Below are 14,327 nucleotides of genomic sequence, written 5' to 3' on the forward strand. Positions count from 1 at the left end.
ATTGAATGTAGATAGTTTTATGCACCTAACTGTTCAATTTGGTCAATTTTGAGCAATATTAGAGAGACATATAAAAGATTCTTGTAGTTTTATCTAGGATATCTAATTTAATTTTTTACCTTTTTGCTCTTTAAAATATGATTTAGAAATAAGATATTTCAAAAAGTATTAAAGAAAGAAAAATGTTAGAGACCTTTTTAGGAAGCCACAATATCTGTCTATTCTACTGTAATCTGAACAAATTTACATTATAAACATGAAAGATAAAAAAATACAATAAAGGGTGTAAGGAGAAGTTACTCCAAAGAAAAAAGGAAAATTTCATCACCAAAAGTAATTTGAAAAGCATGTTAAGAACTCACCATGAGGTCCCAGTTCATTAAATGAAAACCTTTTCCTTGGAGGGTTTATTCTAACTGACTAAACGTAGGGGTGGGATGTGTGTGAGAGAATAGTTATTTCTTTCATTGTATTATAAACCGCTTTCCGCAGATATAGAATATATTCGTAGAAAGCTGGATATAATACGATGCTAGACATAGTTTTTTCATATGGATGAGAAAAGGTTCCTATCAACCGGATTCGAAGGAATACTGTTTTAGTTATTCTGCTGCTAGGAAGTAATCCTTTGGGAGAAAAATACAATGAGAGGATTTTTGTTCAAAAGAAATCCTGTGAGGGAGAAATACTGTTGTGAGGAATCCCATGGGGAGGAATTTTATGACTATTGTTCATCTGTCTAACTATCTGTTTACCATCTGTCTAACTTTGTTTGTCTTTTCTAAGAAAATTAATTTTTTTTTATTTCCTATTGAAAATATAATGAATTTAGAAATAAGTAAAGATTTAAACCCAAATCTTTACTCTCAAAAGTATGTTGCTATTTTCTAATAATAGAGCATACCTTTAAAGTCATGCTCTCAAATTACATTTTAATTAGTTTATTTAAAATAATACTAATTCAAAGTTGAGTAAAACAATTGGGCTAAAATTTAAAAAAGAGTGAGATTAAAAAAAAAAAAAATTTTAGTAATATCTATAACCTTAAGAAAGATAATTCACCTCTGGATGAGTTAAAATTTATCTCGAGTGTAAGAACCATTGGCAACCATGCACACAAACACACAATTGTATTGCTATTTGTGAGTGGGAGTAGAAAATTTATTGAATCAGAACTATGGTGTTTTCTGATTAAGCCTTGAGGAGTAGAATCGGGAACTCTTGTCCATTTCAAAATATCTCAGTCAGACTGAGAAAATCTCAAAAAACCTCTACAAATTGGACAGTTCTCAATAAACCCTTAAAGTGGTGTTTTTTTAGTCATTTCTAAGGCTAAAGAACGAGATATTTTTAAATGGACAAAAGGGTACATGGCGTTCCTGCAACTGGCAGAATTACAGCTGGATGTATTTTTGTCAAAATGTAAAAACCTCTGCCAAAAATACAGTCATACTTTAAGTAACCGCCATAATTACATCTAACACAGGCATTTATACATCCAAAATTGTCAATTTTACATCTATTTCTTGCCAATTTTACATCTAAACTTTTTTATATGTCATAAATACATCCTATACATTTTAATTAATAATATACAATAGTGACCTGTTAACTATATAGTAGACATATTATCAATACAAGAACATGAATAAATATTATATTAAAATCATAGTTAAATGTTTAAAATATTCAAAATTGAATTTATACAGTTTATTGTGATGACCTTGACATTGATCTTGTCATAAAAAAAAAAAGAGAGAGAAAGTGATAAAGAGAGAGAAAAAGAGAGAAAGAAAGAAAGAAAGAGAGAGAAGGAGAGAGAGAGAGAGAGAGAGAGAGAGAGAGAGAGAGAGAGAGAGAGAGAGAGAGAGAGAGAGACCCTACTCTACTTTGTTAGGCACTGGACACACTCGGAAATACACCTGGACCTTGAAAATATCATTTTTAAAAGCCCTAATGTATGTAATTTAGTCTTATAAAGAAAAAAAATAGAAATACCAAGTAATCAAATACCCCCCCAATTTTTGTATTTTGACACCTGCTGGCCCACTGTGGTTTGACAATCTTGCCTTATACTTTCAATAGCACCACGTCCACGACCTTGTCCCCGTCTGCCCCTTTGGCCTCTCCCATTAGCTAGAAAGTTAGAATTGCCACTAACACTTCCCCAATGAGACCTATTATTTTTAAGAATTAGAGCAGCTTTGCTACTAAAAATATATTAATTTAAGTACGAATAAGTGTGTAAGAATAAAGGAACCAACCTAATCTTAGGGTAGTTTAAATATTTAGATATCACTCACACTATAAAAATTTTAGAGCAGCTTCGCTACTAAAAATATATTACTTTAATTGTAAGAAAAAAGTATACAGGGAAAAAGGAATAATTTATAGAATAAAGATTTTAAACATTTAGCCATAATCTAATATATTAATTATGTATATTCTTGTAGTATAAATATCTACCATACAGTTTAATATTTATCAAATTTTAATATTATTTTCTTATTGGCATTGCTTGAGAATAAATTGGGCCATTTTTTATTAGTTTTTGACCAAAACTGTAAGTTTTATATTAAAAAATGGAAAGCCATTGGTTTGTTTTTGAGCACCCTTTATATAAATAAAATGTAAGTTCTTCTTTGGTTTCAGATAAAAATGTATAAAATGGACCCGTCAATTTTTTTCTATTAAGGAATTTGCTACAAAGTAATTGAAGAACGTCTTACTTGGGATGTTGCCAGAGAGAGGTGTAGAGGGTGGAATGCTGATCTTATCAGTATCCACTCATGGCAAGAAAACGAACTTGTACAAAGTAAGACAATTTTAATGAAATATTCACAAAATAAAGGAATACATATAAATTTTAAGTGTTTGAAATAATATTTAAAAAAAACAATTCATGTAGTGTGTATGACTAAAATTCCAACAAGGATAACAATGTCCTAAAGTTAAATAGTCAAAAGAAAATAAAACTAAGCTTACTACCTTATTCTAAACAGCTGAATACAAATACATAGTAAATGATTACATTTCCAACAAAAGTGTTTAACAAATATTTCTCCAGATTATTATGTTTATTACAGGAACGTTTATGTGGTAAGAAAGATTACATATTACATACTTTCATTACATTTGTATTATATTTACAATTAAAACTGGGGTTTAATTGTCATAGCATTATATCAATACTTAAAAATACATAACACCATGTCTAAATGTAAATTGTAGAAAATATTTTGATTATACTTAATGGTTACACAAATCAAGGAGATGATTATGTCATTATCTGAATGTTTACCTAACTGATAAGAATAAGAAGTTTATGGATCCACTTTATAAGCTATATACAAACAGTAACATCTGAAATAGTTGGGTTAATTTAATGTACTTTTTAGTGATCAATTCTAAATAAAAGTCCCTAAATATTAGGAGCAAACCTAAAGGTAGATTTAGTATGGTATATAACAAAAATCTATTTAGGCATTGCTAAAAGATTAGGTCTTCGTACTTGGATTGGCTTGAATGACCAAGCCCAGGAGGGGTCTTTTGTATGGGCCGATAAAAGCTCAGGTGAAGTGTATACTTTATATATCTTTAAAACATAATACACTCAATATAATTTTATATTAAAACAAGGTTAATTAATTCATAAAAGCAAAACTCAACTCATCAGCTGAACAGACATAGAAACCTTAACAAATATTTGCACTTGATATTATTTAGAAGACTAAACAAAAATACCTCACAAATCTATTCCAAGATTATTTAAATACGGGGAGCCTTATAATGGACAAACGTACAATTTACCACTTGATTATAGAGATGCTCAGCTTATAATATTAAAGCTTATTATAAATGAAATATATATTCCAAAGTAACAATCATATAGAAAGGGGGATAGGAGGGAAGTTGGTTGTTTAAGGTATACCAACAAAGTAGATAAAAATCTTTCCACGACCTATAAGACTCTACATTGTAAATTATGGCCATATTGGTCCAGCAGGTTGCAAGACAAAAGATACACTGACAAAAACACACAGTGCCTCTACTTTAGTAAAATCTTTAGGATCAAATAAAAATGCGTTTTTTTCATATTCACATATTTCTAAAAGAGCTTTGTTTCTATTGATTATAATTACTATTTTTGTATTTCAGTTGAATACAAAAACTGGTACAATGATAATCCAAATGGCGGTAGAAGTGAAAACTGTGTTTTTGTAAGTTAATTTCTTATTCTTAATGAGAAATCAAAATAAAAATCATAAATTTGATCTCAATATTTCTTGTGTAACTTTATGTAAAGTTGTCTGTAAATACATATATATTAAATTACAAAATATTTCGGATCATATAAAGAAATCAAAGTAACAGAGTTTGTCATATTTTCACAGTAGCTTTCAATAGGTAAATTCAGGTTAGGTAAATGTTAATTATTGTTCTGCAGGGTTAAAGCCCCCTGTAGGTACTAGAAATAGGAGAAATGCTAGTGTGAAAATAGCAAAAACCTAACCTAAACTGAAAGTTGTAACTTAATATAAAAGATTTATAACAACAGTATGCCATCAGAATGATGAATTTGTTCGATATTATTGTTAAAGTTATAACCAAAATAAAGCAAAGCTATTGTAAACTAAAATTTACCATATAATAATTATATTCTAAAATTAATATTATAAAACTAATCTTATGTTGCTATAGTAACAGTATGGGAGTTGAACAAAGTTTATATAATACAAACATAAGATTTAGAATATGTGTTATGTGTAGGTATTTTCTGATGATGGCACATGGGCTGATTATGGATGCAATTACAAAAGACCATCTGTATGTAAATTGTAATTACAGATATTATGTTGCTTCTTATGAATAAAAGCTTGAATGATATATCTTAAACTGTTTTTAATTGATTAAGTTTTAATAATTTCATGTGTTATGCTTGGTTAAGTAATATTACATTCCCTATTATCATATAATTATTGATATATACCTGAAAACATGCCAGTAGGAAACAAACAAAAACTTAAATTACAATAAAGAATTTAATAAAACACATAAAATTATATAAATCAAATAATAAAAATTGAAATGACTTGACAATAAAGCTAATCTTTAAATAAGTTGTGTCTGAAATCATTGTAAAGAAATAATATCAACATATTTTTCAGTATCTAATGTGTTACAGTTTCTTTATCTTAATCTGTCTCTGCTCATATTAATAAAGGGGAGAGTTTTATCAATATTTTACTAATAAAAATAATAAAAAAAGAAAATAATGAAAATCATATAAAAATACTATTAATGTAATTTTACATTTATAACATACAGAAGCCTCATCATCAGCTGCGTTCCTGTGGAAACCAACCAATTGGTATATATCAGCCACAGTCATCTCACTAAACCGCTTTTAACAGCTGTAGATGATTTAATATTTATTAACAGCTTCTGTAAAACTGAAATAGTAGCTGCAACAAACAGCATTTAATCGAGAATATTTGGTAGCTTTAAAAAAAGAAACATCTACCACCAGCGACAGCTACAGCCGTCAAATTTTAGTATTTTAATGTTTTTAGCATAGTATATCTATATTATATATATATTATAGTATAGTTAGGGAGGGGGGCCTTGGACTGTAAATTGTAAAAATATTCAAAGTTATAAAAATCTATCTTTATTATTGGGAATAAATCTTTATTAAATTTGGATTGTTTGGTTCAAATTAGCAGAGACAAACTTTTCATATGATAGTTAAATCTATAATGTGGTAATTTTATCAAAATTACCACATTATTGTCTTATCCCTTCAGATCCTATCTGCTGTAAACAAAACAAATGTTGTTTTGATCTCTAAAAAAATTCTTTTATTTCAATATTGAAAGTGCTGTGACTCTATATTTTATCAGGGATCTTAATGGATAGGGCAAAGGGTCTAATTTTTTGCAAAAGTCTCTGAATAAAATTCTATCTTTGAAAATGTTAAAAAATGTTAGTAGAATTTTCTACTTACTCCCTGAAATTCATATTTTTGCAGGAATTCAAATCGATAAGACAATGGCCAATAAATTGGTGTAAATCCCCAATGATGGTAAACAAAAAACTCCTTTGTAGATTACAATTAGTTGTTGAAATGTTTGGACTCTTGATGGACCAATCATAATTGAATAAAAGTTGTTCAGTCAACAAATAAGAAAACAATATTTTAAAATTTTAGGGACCAGTGTAATATACAGCCTAATGTCCCCTTCCTCCCTGTGTTTTGTCGGCAAAATTATCTATTTCGAAATTGAATTAATCAATATTAATTATCCATTCCCGTCAAATCTAACAGACGAAATACAACCTTTTCCCCGTATTTCCTTATTTTCAATAAATTTAAATAATTTAAGGAGGGGGTTCGTAGTGCTTACTAGGGTTCTTTATGGTCAATCACTTAATTATTTTAAAAACAGATCTATAGTATAGATGTATATACAGATAACTACCTGTATTCTATTTTCAAAGACCCAAATGAAAGTCAGAACAAGGTCATTGGGATGGGTGGATATAGTTATTTAACCCCTTCCCCCTCTAGTGTTTCACTCTAATATTATGATCATATAAAGCTCCCAAGGTGAAGACCAATATTATATTTATTGAGGGGGGGGGGGGGGTGAAGGGTTTCCATTGGATTATTAAGTTATTCTTCGGCAAATTAAATTGCTCTCAATGTTTGTTTTTGCGAGATAACATTATAACACTAAAAATTTAAATACTAGAAATTTACAAATGTTTGAAAACAAATTTATTGGCAAAGCTACTCTATATTAGTGATCAGTTTTTTCCCTTCTTTATGTCTACTATGCCTGTATCAATGATCTCTAAAAGTTCTTAATCTCTCACTATTTCCTTCTCTCGCCTTTTTTTTCTCTCTTTCTTTCTCTCTCTCTCTCTCAATCTCTAAGGCGAAGCTTTTCTATAAATAGGGTTGGTCCGAACTTCCAAACTGCTTATTTTGTTAATTTTAGATATGTAAATTTTGTCCTATAAATTTCAAACTTTGCATGTTATGTTCATGTAGTAGTTTGGTAAGAAAGCGTAGCAACTCTGTTATCATTGCCAGAATTACCGTATCTGTACGTCATATTTAAACATGTTGTTTTTAACTTTTTTAACAAAAATTTTTGTAACTTAGCACTAGGGAAGATAATGGGGTCTAAAACTTTCTAATGACTTAACTTTGAAATGGTACTCTAACCTAAAAATAGATATAATTCTTCCCTTGACCTATGTGAAGCTTTACTGCTAAGCTAAAATATGAATGTATTTTTTTACATATAAGAAATGCTTTTGCTAATAACAGGTGCAACAAATTGGACATCTAAAGAGTTGGTTGTCTATTAATGGTTGATTACTTTATAAGATGGCCCTACCATAGGTCATTTGGAGACAAACGCCTGTAAACAAATCCTTTTAAACCTCACATACTGTAAGGATCTGAAGCACCAATTGTTCCTCAATGTTATGGAAAATATGTCTAAAGTAGGTTTTTGGCTATTTTAATAAGATAGGCATGCATATATAGGCTAGGGCATAGAGTAATAGATTTAAAAGTTAGCTGTAAATAGTTTTTAGTAAAAAGCTTTTTTATTTGGTAAGATTATTGTGTCTGATTTACCATCTACTTATTAATATATTTACCCCACATTAGTAATAGTTATTCATTGCATTGTATTATAGACAGGTTTCTGCAGATAGTAATATGAAAAATTTACTGATCGGGTTCTCCCTTACAGGGTAGCTTCTTATAGGTCCCGGGAAGGTTTATAACTATTTTCTTGGGGGGTGGGACACCCCCAACCCTCCCAAAAAATTAAAAATACCCTCCTAAAATTTTTTTTTTATTTTAGATTTATTTTTTAAAATCTAAATTACGAAAAATTGGTTTGATCATACCTTTTGGGGCAAAGCGCCTAGAGGCTAGGGGCGAAGCCGCTTGTCTTTAATAAAACAGAATTCAATTTTGTGGGGGGCAAATCCGCATGTTTCTATGCATTTTACTATTATATTTTATAACAATCATGCTTGTCCTTCATGATAAAGATAAAAGATTTTCATGATCCATAATATCAAAACAAGGATAACAACATCCATAGGTAGCAACACAAATGTGATAACTATTATCATTTGAAAGAATCATCATACAGTTAGTTCTGATTCCTGGAATAAATGGGCATAAATTTTTGTTTAGGATTCTAAATACTATATTAAATACACTTTTAACTTGTCTGTCTTATTTGATAAGCTTCGCTTTTTTATGCTTTGTTTAGCTTAAATTAATGGATTTATTATTACTTGGATCTTACACCAGATTTTCATGTTCTATAATTAAGTGAATTATGTAGCGGGCTAAAATAACAATCTCCCCCATCCCCTCCTCTCCAACCCAACCAATAAATGTGAGGGGGCTATTGCAACCTGAATTGACGACAATTTTTCTCCTGTCATAATATCCACATATATTCTCTATCCATTCTTTAAGTAACGCATTCTTTATTAAATCAAACCTGGTTTTGAGTTTATAAAATTGATATATTTCACAATACAATTACGAGATCCTCTCAATTTGTTACACTACTATCATATTAGTCTGTAGAACCAATTTCACATGATTACTTGGTGTTTTCTCATTATTGAAATACATTCTATTTCATTGTCATAATAATATTACTTTCCTAGATCACTAACCCGTAGCCTCTAGGGGCTTTGCACCCACTACCCCATTATACATTAAACCATTTCCTGACTTTCCATAAGATTGTAAAAATACGTTACAAGATCTTTTAGAATACAGAACAACTTAACACTTATTTTATTATTGAAAGGTTGCAGTTTATAACATGTAAGAAAAAATGTAACTGCAAAACTTCACATTTTTACAGTTTTAATGTAACATATTTGAATATATAATAAATGCTTATCACACTGTTGTTAGTCTTTATCATTTTGTCATACAGAAAAGGCCATGCATTATAGTTGCAAGGTATATATAAATTTTCATTTAAATATTATTATATATTTTTTTTAATCTTCAGGGAACAAGGGATGGAATAATAGATAACAAAAAAACAATTGTAGAATTCTTTATTTGGTAGCTTATAAATATCATCTCCCTCCCTAATATTAATAAAGTTTATGTACAATGGCACCCACCAAGAAAATTATGTTTTTTGTTCTTTTCAGGCAAAGTTGGCCTTGTTGACATAAGACACACACATAGAAGATACACCAGGTTTTTTTTATCTAAATTAGGAATTAGAGTGTAGGTAATCAAGGATGCAACATCTCTTAGGTAGCTTATAAATAATGGTAATAACAAGGATGACAACATCCATAAAAGCGAAGCACTGAAAAGGTAGGACAAACGGACATTAACACTTGTCTAAACTGAATAATCAGAATATAAAAGTATAAGAGTCGAAGCAAAATAGTAAATTTGTTGAAAAACTGCTTGATACAGGATAATGTTTATGGACATACTTACATTTTTAGGACTTGATTATAGATTTGCTTCACTTATAATATTGTTTTTTGTTGTCCAAGGAATCAATATACTAAAAATCAGATTAAACGGATAATTAAATCACATAAAAATTTGTTGTTAAAAAAGTAGAAAAATGAACATTTTTAAAATGGACATATGGACATTCTGGTAATGATTATACAGTTGCTACGCTTTCTAAATCGTACCTAACTACTACAGGAATCATCATGCAAAGTTTGAAATTGATAGGACAATTCTAACATGCCTAAATTAACGAATAAAAGCTATCTAATTATAGAAAAGCTTCACTTTTAAAAAGGACCTACAGAATAATTAACCTGTTATTATCATCTCCCTCCCTGATATTCATAAACTATCTAAAGATATAATAAAGATTATCTCTCACTTTTCATTTATATAAAATTATATTTTTCAAATCTCAAGGGAAAAAGATCAAAAAAGCACATGACATGCTGTCGTATCTTCACAATTATTATTGAAAAATCAAGTAAATGAAAAGTGTTCAAAAAGCTTAAATTGAAATTAAATGAAAGTAATAAAAGAGTTCCCATGTTTTCTAAATTGTACAGAAAATATCATAGACAGTTTGAATTTGATAGTACAATTCTGACACCCTTTGGTAGGTTAAACATTGGGCATTAATAGATTAACTTTCATTTTCATGTACCCTCCCTAATATTCATAAAACTACTTACGTTATGTAAAAATTTTATTTTTTTGTTTTTAGGAAAAGTTGACACTATAACCCTTACACAAAGAAGATACACCAACAACAGGTAAAAGATTCTTTAAAACCGAAGCTTTTCTACAATTAGGGTCGTCTGTACATAAAGAAAAAAATTTGAATAAGCATATCTAAGTAAGTATAGCAAGGATAAACATACATAAAAGCGAATATCTAAAAATCAAATTACATTATTCCTTATACTCATTCAAACAATCTATAAAATATAAACATGAAAGTAAGATAAAATTTTAAGTTTCTGTTAATGATGCTACTCCTTTTGAATTGTATCTAATCATAATAGGAATCACTATTCAAAGTTAGAATTCAAAAGGATGATTCTTAAATGACTAAATTAAGAGCTGTATGGGACAGACAGGCGAACTGTTCCTTATTGCAGAAAAAAACATTGCTTTTAAAAATAATTTAATTGAAAACTAAATTTTATTATTATTATTTCTAATATATATTTATTTAAGTGATTGGCAGCTACTAATCAGCTACCAGAGAGTATTTCACCACACCTCTCCCAAAAGAAGAATTTAAAAACACCATACCCACCCCCCCCCCCCGCTCATCCCTGCCGTTCCTGTGCATGCCCCTCACACCAACATCCAAAATAATTTAATTATTGTGATTTAATTTTTTTTCTCATGTTCATTTGAATCCGGTGGATAGGAACCGGTTCTCATCCATACGAAAAAACTATGTCTAGCATCGTATTATATCCAGTTTTCTACGAATATAGAAATGTACATTCATAAGATTAAAACCAGTTTTTTTAGCCAGTGCCTTTGGCACCACGGGGCTAAAAAAATAGTTTTAATCTTATAATTGTACATTCTATATCCGCGGAAAGCCGTTTATAATACGATACGAGAAATAACTATTGTAATTTATATATAATAAATTTTAATTGTTGATACCTCGTTGTAATTGAAGCTCTGTTACTCTACTATGTGTAGATTGGTCTGTCTGTTCGTTTGTGGGTCTGTAATGTTTTTTTTCTACATTTTTGCTGATTCTTTTTGAGGATTGGTAATATTTTTATGAAGACAAAGAAAGACGTTTAATGTTTTTTTATAATATAGATATTTTTTTTTTTTGGGGGGGGGGAGAGGGTTACAAATATCGCATAGTAATGAGGTAATGTTCAAATGGGGGAATATCCCCACGAAACATTTTTTTTAGGGGGGGGGGGTGATTAGCCCCACATTTTGTTAAATAAATTCATCTGATTTGTTAAAACTAAGGGCTATAGACAATTTTTTTGTCGGGTTTTAAAAGAATTTTTAGGATGGTAGTTATTACCCTTAATTATCTAATTTCTGATGATGATATTGGCATAGATGGATGGGTTTAATTAAAATGTACAATGTTAAAACATTTTGGGAACGTATACCCCCTCCTCTCATTTGATGTCCTTGCACAAAATGAAGCATTTGGATAATAGTATTATTATTATTATTTGGATAATAAACTTTAAATCTTATAATTTATTATATTTTTTGCATTTTTAAATGCGTAGCATACATAAAGAGAGGGAACAATGGGTTGTTTATTACACTAGTCCCCAAATTTTATAATTCGTTGGCTTAACAACTTTGGGACTTTAGTGAATTTTGATTAGTTGATTCATTGAGTTGAATGTTCAAAAGTGTCAACCAATAATTTTGATCTACATAAAGGCTTATTTTATGTATTATCATTGGGGATGTACATAAATTTGGAGGGCATCGCTTTGTAGTAAAGATATTATTTTATATTTATTTCCCTTATTCCTGTTATTTTATCTCACTTCCTGTCTTATTGTCATTATTCTTCTTTATATTTATTTCTGTCTCTCCCCTGTCAAAAACTATATCAGCATTTTATCGACATATTATTTCAAAAGTTTATGTCTACTATATGGCTTCATTAAAAAGTGGTTGCGACTTACATAATGCACAGTGATCTAAAGGAAAAAGACAATGGTTGATAAATTGATACACATCATCAATGTTGATACACAATTACAATTTGTAGTTAAATGTTTAAACACTCAACTTGATGAATCAACCAATCAAAATTGATAAAAGTCGCCCAAGGTTTTTAAGCTAATGAATAGGAAAACGTTAATTTAAGACATTGGGGACTAGTGTAATAAACAGCCAATGTCCCCTCCATCCCTGCATTATAAAGCTAATGATCGCTTTAATAGTTATTTATGACATCGTATTATAGGCAGCTGTCCGCGGATATTAAGTTATAAGATTAAAACCAGTATTAAAACTCCTAGGGGAAGAAGGCTCAGACTAACAAAACTGGTATTAATATTACGATTAGGAAACTGGCTATAGTACTATACCATAAATGAATTTTTTAGTATGGCCTAGAAGCGGTTCTATTCCAGCAGATATTAATCGGTTTGGAAGCCATACTGGAAAAGGCCTTGATATTATTTAGGTTTATACCAGCAGCTACGCCACTAGGGGCCTTATGGGGCAATTGAGAAAAGGGGGGAGGGGTGAATACGATATCTCAATTGTTTATTAGATTTGAAAAGAAAAATAAATAATAAATTTTGGGAGGGGTTATTTTTTTCTAGGGGCGATTTCTCTAGGGAGGTTGGTGGTACCCTCCCCCAAAATAGTTATTAACCTTTCCAGGACCTCTGGGAAGATACCCTGTAAAGATGAACCATATTGTTTCAGCGGTTAGCGAGATCCTTCAGTACAAAAATAAACAAACAAAGAGACAGACAAACATCCTGCTAATTTATTGTAAGGATTAGATTGAATTATTTGACCTATTTAAAGTTTCCTTAAAATTAAGATCTCAATCAGTTCAAAATCCTTTAAAATTTTAAGCTGCAGTAATAAAATAAGAATACGTTTTTTAATAGGATGTTTGTTTGAGAATTAAAATGACCTTAAAATATACACTTTTAGTTCTGTTATCTTTTTATTATAAGTAAACATTTTAACAGAATACTTTTTCTTAGGAAATTTCCATTCCATTTTCAATTCATGTTTAATTGGATATATAATATACATTGATATATCAAGGGTAAATTTATAGTCAATTTAGCTTGCTGGTATGGATTTCATTTATTAGTCAGATCATTCATCCAGTAGGGGGTGGGGATGTGGTAAAGGAGGGTTGATGGGGGGTATTGTATTATCATTTAGCCAGCTGAGAGCATTGCTTTATCAGAGTACATTAAAATCTGGTGCAATATCCATCTAATAATATATCAATTCATGTTTTGGACACTTATCAATGCTTTTTGGTTATCTTTATATACGCTGTATTATAAATTGGGATTTCTAATTACGTTTTATAACTAATAAATATTATGTATTACAAGCTAGCGGCTACGCCCCTAGAAGAAATAAAGGTGAGAGGGGGAAAAAAGAAAATAGCTTAAAACCATCACAGGACCAGTAGGCATATTTCCTGAAGAGTAGAGCCCAATTGTTTTAGTGGTTACTGAGATGTTAAGATTCAGACAGAAGGACAAATGGACAGAAGGACAGACAGACAGACAGACAGACGGAAAGACAGACAGACGGACAGACAGACATCGTTCTACTTTGTATTTTAGACTAGCGGCTTCGCCCCTAGCCTCTAGGGGCTTTGCCCAAGAGGTGATAAAAAAAATTATTGCGAGAGACCATAAAGGACCATGGAAACTCCTTCAAAAAAAAAAAAAAAAAAAAAAAAAAAAAATGGGGGGGGGGATTTTTTGGTTTTTGGGGGGGTTGGGGGTGTCCCACCCCCCGAGAAAATAGCTTAAAACCACCACAGGACCAATAGGTAGATACCCTGAAGAGTAGAATCCGATCGGTTCAGTGGTTACCGAGATCTTAAGGGACAGACAGACAGACGGACGGACAGACGGTCAGACGGACAGACGGACAGACAGACATCGTTCTACTTTGTATTATAGATAAACGTGGTTACATTAAAGTTCAATTTTTATACACGTAGTATTTCTTTTTTGTTATCTTTGCATAACATTGCTTATTCATCAGAATTTCTTATTACGTTTTATAACTAAACTAGCCGGCTTCGCCCCTA

General features: G+C 30.3%; 1 long non-coding RNA gene across 1 annotated transcript; it reads left to right on the forward strand.

The window, feature by feature from the left end:
- The first annotated feature begins 2,693 nt into the window (after nt 1-2,693).
- LOC145327956 (uncharacterized) lies at nt 2,694-4,223 on the forward strand. The gene is made up of 3 exons (XR_013882286.1): nt 2,694-2,815; nt 3,484-3,573; nt 4,159-4,223. It is a non-coding gene; the product is annotated as an uncharacterized LOC145327956 (long non-coding RNA).
- Nucleotides 4,224-14,327: the final 10,104 nt, after the last annotated feature.

The sequence above is a fragment of the Acartia tonsa genome, chromosome 9 (assembly GCF_053477335.1).
Source record: "Acartia tonsa isolate MP-2025a chromosome 9, ASM5347733v1, whole genome shotgun sequence".
Taxonomy (NCBI): Eukaryota; Metazoa; Arthropoda; class Copepoda; order Calanoida; family Acartiidae; genus Acartia; species Acartia tonsa.